An 8678-nucleotide genomic window follows, 5' to 3' on the forward strand; every position below is an offset into this window, starting at 1 on the left:
CTTTCTGTGCAGAGTTTGCATGTTCTCCCTGTGTCCACGTGGGTTTCCTCCGGGTGCTCCGGTTTCCCCCACAGTCCAAAGACATGCAGGTTAGGTTAACTGGTGACTCTAAATTGACCGTAGGTGTGAATGTGAGTGTGAATGGTTGTCTGTGCCTATGTATCAGCCCTGTGATGACCTGGCGACTTGTCCAGGGTGTACCCCACCTTTTGCCCGTAGTCAGCTGGGATAGGCTCCAGCTTGCCTGCGACCCTGTAGAACAGGATAAAGCGGCTAGAGATAATGAGATGAGATGAGATTCCTCAGTGTAAAATTGCAAAGAATGTGAGGATCACATCATTAAGGACAATGAGGACACTACATTAAAAACAGATATGATTTTGTAGTGGAAATGACTGCATGGGCTCAGGAACACTTCAGAAACCATTGTCTATGAACACAGTTCATCACTGCATCCACAAATGCTAAAACACTGCTGCCTTCTCTGGGCCTGAGCTCATTTACAATGGACCTGAGGCGAAGTGGAAAACTGTCCTGTGATCTGACAAATCCATTATCTGTAGCCACTTATCCTGTCTTATAGGGTCACAGGCAAGCTGGAGCCTATCCCAGCTGACTATGAGTGAGAGGCAGGCAACACCCTGGACAAGTCACCAGGTCATCACAGGGCTAACACAGACAACCATTCCCACCTACGGTCAATTTAGAGCCACCAATTAACCTAACCTGCATGTCTTTGGACTGTGGGGGAAAGTGGAGCACACCCGGGCGGACAGCATGCAAACTCCACACAGAAAGGCCTTCGTCGGCCGCTGGGCTTGAACCCAGGACCTTCTTGCTGTGAGGCAACAGTGCTAACCACTACACCATCGTGCCGCCGATCTAACAAATTGAAATTTTTAAATTCTTATTAAAAATCATGGACACCACGTCCTCCAGTCTAAAGAGGAGAGGGACCATCCAGTTTATCAGTGCACAGTCCAAAAGCCAGTATCTGTGATGGTATAAGGGTGCATTAGTGCACATGACATGGGTAGCTTGTACATCTGGGAAGGCATCATTAATGCTGAATGATATATACATGTCTCGGAGCAATATGCTGCCATCCAGACAAAATCTCTTTAAGGGAAGGCCTTCCTTCTTTCAGCAAAACAATGCCAAACTGCATGGCTCTGTAGTAAAAGAGTCCGGGTGCTAAACTGGCCTGCCTGCAGTCCAGACCTGTGTACAATTTAAAACATTTGGTGCATTATGAAGCGCAAAATATAAGAAAGGAGACCCCAAACTGCTGAGCAGCTGAAATCCTACATCAGGCAAGAATGGGACAACATTTCACTTTCAAAACTACAGCAATTGGTCTCGTCAGTTCCCAAACATTTACAGAGTGTTGTTAAAAGTAGAGGTGATGCAACACAGTAGTAAACATGCCCCTGTCCCAACTTTTTTGAAACATATTGCTGACATAAAATTCAAAATAAGCATATATTTTAAAAATAAATAAAATTTCTTAGTTTTAGGATTTGATATGTTGCCTTTTGTTCTATTTTCAATGAATATAGGGTTTCCATGGTTTGCAAATCATCACATTCTGTTGTTATTTACATTTTACAGTGTCCCAACTATTTTTTTTTAAAGAAATGAGGTTGTACAATGCTAATGTAACCGTGTTTCCAGTTCCCATTCAGAAAGGCAACTTGAATCTGATTGTTCTAAACATGTTTCCTTTTGATATGAAAAATTGTTCCAGACCAGTGGACCATTCACCAATTTTTTTTTCACTGATTTATAAGAAATCCCTCTAAAATGGTGAGAGTTGCTTCATAACAAAGCCCTAAAATATTACAGCATCTTATGGCAAATGCTCTTAGTAGCCATGCTGTTTTCCCCCCATCTATTTCTGATTGAGGTTGAATTATTTGAAAAGGATGTTCTAGACTTTCTAAAGCCGCTCTTGCCTGATGTACCAAAACCTTGCTGGGGCTCCTGTAAACATATTATCAATCTGTACTGCAGCTTATATACTGCAGCATGTTATATGATATTTAGTTGTTTTGGGTTGGATTTCTGTTTCTTTTAATGGATGGCCAAGAAAATAATATAATCAGTAGAAATATGACATCCATAACACACTGCTGTCTACACAGCTTTCTGATAAAATACAGAGCACAATGTTAACATGATTGTAGTCCAGAAATGTCTCTTAAATCTATTTTCATATAAGTTTTTTAAAAGCACTGTATATATATTTTGCAAAAATGAACATTAATTGACTGAAATTCAATATCCAGCTGTTTTATAACTGCATTGAGCAAGGCTATTTTATTTTAGCATGAGATTCTGTTTCTCCTGTTTTAAGAAGTTATACTTTGCATAATATTAGTAGTTATAATATTTTCCCCTTATGGCTGATTTTGTACCATTTATATGGATTTACAGTATATGGAATTGTTTCTGCCTATGAAATCTTAAGACTGTTCAGGCTGTTCACTGTATTTTCCACAAGAGGGCAGCACATATCAGCCACTGAGCACGTGGCTCAGTTTTGGGCTCGTGCTTGTATGGATTGTTTCCATTTTGTGGAAAAAATAAAAAGTACGTCTGATGTGTGATCAACTTCAGTATTTACACGAGTGTGGGCAGGATGTGTGTGTTCATTAGCATTAATAATGTTGTGAAATTCTGGATCCATTCATTTGATTCTGATAGACTATAACTAACATGTCTGAGGCACCTGGTTTAAAGCAGCCAAAAATGAAATGTGACACAATTTCCACATGTTTGCTGTCTGAAATTTGATTCTTCACTTTTGCTGTGGAGCTATGAAGCTAATGTAGTGGACATGAGGAACCTTTTTGGGATCATGCGTCAAACCTCATGCGTCAAACCACGTGGAGATACTCAGTATCTCAGATTCACTAAAGTGGTTTCTTGCATTCTGTGAGTGGTTTCACAAATTCTTATTTCTTGCTTTTATTTTTCAACATTAAACCTAGAAAATGTGCATTTTACCTTTCAAAAATCTTCACCATCTCAAGCAACAACCTCTAATTTTTGTTGCATTTTGCTCTTAAATGAGTAACGTTGAGTTTTTGGCACAGAATTAACAAATGCATAAACTATGTTCAACTAGAATTGAACTTAATGAAATGATATTAAGGACATTTTAATGATTTACATACTTTTTTTTTTTTTTTGCTTCACTAATTAATACGGTATAATTTCTGGGCGGCACAGTGGTGTAATGGTTAGCACTGTCGTCTCACAGCAAGAAGGTCCGGGTTCGAGCCCCGTGGCCGGCGAAGGCCTTTCTGTGCAGAGTTTGCATGTTCTCCCCGTGTCCGCGTGGGTTTCCTCCGGGTGCTCCGGTTTCCCCCACAGTCCAAAGACATGCAGGTTAGGTTAACTGGTGACTCTAAATTGACCGTAGGTGTGAATGAGAGTGTGAATGGTTGTCTGTGTCTATGTGTCAGCCCTGTGATGACCTGGTGACTTGTCCAGGGTGTACCCCGCCTTTCGCCCGTAGTCAGCTGGGATAGGCTCCAGCTTGCCTGCGACCCTGTAGAACAGGATAAAGCGGCTACAGATAATGAGATGAGATGAGAATTTAGGTATAATTTCTGGGCAGCATGGTGGTGTAGTGATTAGCACTGTCGTCTCACAGCAAGAAAGTCATGGGTTCGAGCCCCGTGGCTGGCGAGGGCCTTTCTGTGCGGAGTTTGCATGTTCTCCCCGTGTCCGCGTGGGTTTCCTCCGGGTGCTCCAGTTTCCCCCACAGTCCAAAGACATGCAGGTTAGGCTAATTGGTGGCTCTAAATTGACCGTAGGTGTGAATGTGAGTGTGAATGGTTGTCTGTGTCTGTGTGTCAGCCCTGTGATGACCTAGTGACTTGTCCAGGGTGTACCCCGCCTCTCGCCCATAGTCAGCTGGGATAGGCTCCAGCTTGCCTGCGACCCTGTAGGACAGGATAAGCGGCTACAGATAATGGGTGGGTGGATGGATGGATGGGTGGTATAATTTCTGTAAGTGTTCACCTCATCAGTTCATATCATAATATCACATATTTCAGATATGCAGTACCGTGCAAAAGTCTTAGACACATGTAAAGAAATGCTGTAGACCAAAAACGGCTTAAAATAATAAAACGAAATGTTTCAACATAAAAAAAAATACTATAAACAGCAGTAAGCCATAATCAGTGAAACAAAATCAGTATTTGGTGTGAGACGATCCTTTGCTTTAAAAAAAATAGTAGTCTCAAGTACAATGAATGCAGTTTTATGAGGAAGTGATCTGTAGGTTTTACTGAGCATCTTGCAGAACCAGCCACAGTCCTTCTGGACACTTTGACTGTCACACTCGCTTCTTCATTTTGCACCAAAACCCAGTAACCTTCATTATGTTTTCTTTTTTCATCTGAAAAGCCATCTCTTATGTAATATGCTGCTCAGATACAAAAAAAAAATTCTCTGTAACATTTAATTTTGTGCTGGAAAATTCTGAACCTTTGGAACTCTAAAATAGTTTTGTACTGACTCGATAAATGTAGAAGTCATAAAATAGAAATCTATAATAAAGTTTATATGAAAAAAAATAGGGTGCCTAAGACTTTTGCACAGTACTGTTTCTTGGATGATGTGATGTCCTTTTGAACATGTGACTTGTGGACTATTCCAAATATTTCCGTATGTATGAGTGTGATCAGTGTTGAATGAATGTTGTGGTTGCATTTTTGGATGATTCATGGAAAAGGATGTTTCAAGCATGAGATGTTAAACAGATTCACACATTAACTAAAAAATAAGTATTTACTGCTTATATTTGTAAAGTGTAGTTATAGGTTTTTTTTTGGAGATATATTTTATTAATGTTTTAAATTATTCACCTAAAAGATGTACATACATTACTACGAAGGAAATTTTTTACCCATGTTTAAAATGCCTTTTATGTTTACTTTACACATCTCATCTCATTATCTCTAGCCGCTTTATCCTTCTACAGGGTCGCAGGCAAGCTGGAGCCTATCCCAGCTGACTACGGGCGAAAGGCGGGGTACACCCTGGACAAGTCGCCAGGTCATCACAGGGCTGACACATAGACACAGACAACCATTCACACTCACATTCACACCTACGGTCAATTTAGAGTCACCAGTTAACCTAACCTGCATGTCTTTGGACTGTGGGGGAAACCGGAGCACCCGGAGGAAACCCACGCAGACACGGGGAGAACATGCAAACTCCACACAGAAAGGCCCTCGCCAGCCACGGGGCTTGAACCTGGACCTTCTTGCTGTGAGGCGACAGCGCTAACCACTACACCACCGTGCCGCCTCTTACTTTACACATGTATATGTAAACAAAATATCAGAGACCCAAATGGCACCCAGTCATGGAATCACCCCAATGGCAAACTGTCCATCCATCCATTATCTGTAGCCGCTTGTCCTGTTCCAATGGCAAACTGGATTTACACAATCATGTTGGAGTTGGGATGCTCGTATAAGGATTACATACTAATACTCTAATACTCATTGTCATTATTCTCACTTATTCTCTAATTGCATGTTAATAGACATTCAGTAGTAATACTGCAACATGGCAGTGTAGCCGTCTGTTTTGTCTGTCTCATCCAGGTTTGCAGTGTGTTTGTCTGAACAATGATTTATGTGTGATGTTTGAAATCCATACACAATCCAACCAGAATGACGTACACAGTGGTGGGTCAGATGAATGGGATGTTCATTAGCTGGTTGTATCTTATATCCTGGGCGGCACGGTGGTGTAGTGGTTAGCACGGTCGCCTCACAGCAAGAAGGTTCTGGGTTCGAACCCAGCGGCCGGTGAGGGCCTTTCTGTGTGGAGTTTGTGTGTTCTCCCTGTGTCTGCGTGGGGGTGCTCTGGTTTCCCCCACAATCCAAAGACATGCAGTTAGGTTAATATGGGACGGCCTTGGGCTGAGGTGCTCTTGAACGAGGCACCTAACTCCCAACTGCTCCCCAGGTGCTGTTAGCATGGCTGCCCACTGCTCTGGGTATGTGTGTGTGCTCACGTGTGTGTTCACTGCTTCAGATGGGTTAAATGCAGAGAGGAAATTTCACAAGTGTGTGATGAATAAAGTTGTGCTTTCTTTCTTTCTCTTTCTTTTGCTTGTTGGGAATCATTTACGCCTGTTTAACACTGTAAGAGAACGAGTTATTAATTAGCGCAACCATTTTTGGTTCACAACAGAGCAAGCCAATGTCTGTCACTGTATACACACACGCGCACACACAGATTTGCATATCCCATGACAAATTTAAAAAACAATGTAATTTATTAAGGTTTTACAGATGCTTCTTATCTTATTACAAATAACAAATAGGTTGATCAATGTTAAGATTTTAAAGTGGAAAATATATAGTAGATTTTACTTGACACAATGGCCAGTGGATGTGTAAAGATGAGCTGAGCTAATTACCTTGATGTAATCTCTTATTGAAATTATTAGCAAAGATTTTGTAAAAGTGACTCCATGCTTTGGATGCCATTTCTGTCCCAGTGATATTACATGTATGAAAATTAAATGTAAAAACCCATTTTAAACACGTGTCCTTCACAGCATGTGCATGATTCAGATAAATAATATTAATAAATTAAAACATTAATAAAATCCTAACTAAGGTAATCACAGTGATTTTGCCTCTCCCAAGTCACTATAACTGCAATGTACCTAAAACCTGCACTAAAAATTGTATTACTTTTGCATTAATGCGTAAAACATTAACATTTCGTAAATGTCCTTTTTCATGAGGTGTCCATTACAGATTATGAAAAATGTACATTTTAATAGAATATTCTCAAAATCATAAGTTTAACAGGAAGTTGTAACCAGAGGTGGACAGTAACGAAGTACATTTACTTGAGTACTGTACTTAAGTAAACTTTTTGAGTATCTGTACTTTACTTGATTATTTTTTTTTGGAAACTTCTGACTTTAACTTCACTACATTTGAAAGCAAATATCGTACTTTTTACTCCACTACATTTCTGTCAAGGTCCTCGTTACTATGAATCAGCTTTGAAAGTGGATGTTTTTTTCTAAAACGTGATTGTTTTTTCTGCAGGTGACACTGAGACAGCCAGTCAGTAATCACTAGAGTCCCGTCCATAGACTGGATAAAATCAAGTTCAGTGATTTCTCCACAGCATTATTTGAACACGATCAGTTGATGGCAGAATGGAAGGAAACGGTTCTTCCGGAGAATGCACGCACTCATAGCTTTACCTAGAACCCATGTTTCAGTTTTCTGAAAGGATTAAAGATTTGTTTCGTTTTAAATATGTTTGCTGAAAACTAACCACATCACGGCCTACAAAAACTAGCCATCCAATCTGCGGAAGCATACTGAGGTCTGTAAATGTTTTATTCCAAGAGAAAGCTTGCAACGAAGTTGTCTGTGCTTTTAGAGCTAGCGATAATGTTGCAATAGCTATACAGTCTGGTTAGTCAAATAACTTTCTATGGATTTGCCCGCAAAGTTGCTACAGCCTTGTCCACAGCTAACGTTAACACATTGCTAGTTAACTTGGACACAGCATGTAAAAACAGTTATGCTAACATGAATAACGTTAACTTATCTGAAGTCCTTCCAGAAATGTGTTTTAGCATAATCTTGCCAAATAAACAGAATGTAGAAATCTTTTTTTAGTAGCATTAGCTACCCAATATGATTTCAAGTTTGCTAGCATGCCAGGTGGAGTTTCACTGGCTAGCTAGCTTAACGTTAAACCACCATGATGGCACAGCATGCGTTCATTTTGTGAATTCACATTTCTGTCTTTGGTAACGGCGTTAGGTTTTGTAAGCGTTGTGGCAATAATACAATGATGTGTTGACAGAAAATGTACTTTTAATACTTAAGTATTTTTAAAAGCAAGTACTTCAGCACTTTAACTTAAGTAAAAAATTGACTGGACAACTTTCACTTGTATCGGAGTAACATTTGACCAGTGGGATCTGTACTTTGACTTAAGTAATGAAGTTGGGTACTTTGTCCACCTCTGGTTGTTGCATCTGAAATTCCTAACAATCATAGGAAGAAGAAAATTAAGTTCTCCACTTATTTATTTTTAGATGATATTCTAATATTGACTGACTAGATCACTTAGTATGGATGCGATTTAACCAGATTTTGTGTATGCCCTATTCTACACTACTGGGGGGGGGACCTCAGCCTTGTTACTTTCAATACCGTTACTCATTTAAGCACAAAACTTTTAATAGGTAGAATCACCCTTAAAAGGGCACTGTCCTATACACCCCAACCAGAATTTGCATACCTCCATGTTTTCATCATCAATAAGCATCCTAACAGACCCCTAGCACCCAGTCAGGACAAATATCTTTCCCACATCAGGGCGGCTGTTGACACGTCTAGGAAGAGTGAATGGTGTGATGAAGCGGAAGGGGATAGGGTTGACATATCTGTATAATCACATTCATTATGAGCATCTGCGAGGAGGGCATGGCTGTTGCTATAGGGACCAGACTGAAGCCTATTGAACTGACAGGCCATGCAGACGAGCCCTTGACCCCTAGGGAGGAGCCCAGACATGACCCCTGAAGCCCCCTGAGCTGCTGAACGAGCACGGGGTGGAGATGCTGGTGAGTTACAACAGCCTTACTCCTGGCCGTTACC

Source organism: Neoarius graeffei, chromosome 15, assembly GCF_027579695.1.
Source record: "Neoarius graeffei isolate fNeoGra1 chromosome 15, fNeoGra1.pri, whole genome shotgun sequence".
Taxonomy (NCBI): Eukaryota; Metazoa; Chordata; class Actinopteri; order Siluriformes; family Ariidae; genus Neoarius; species Neoarius graeffei.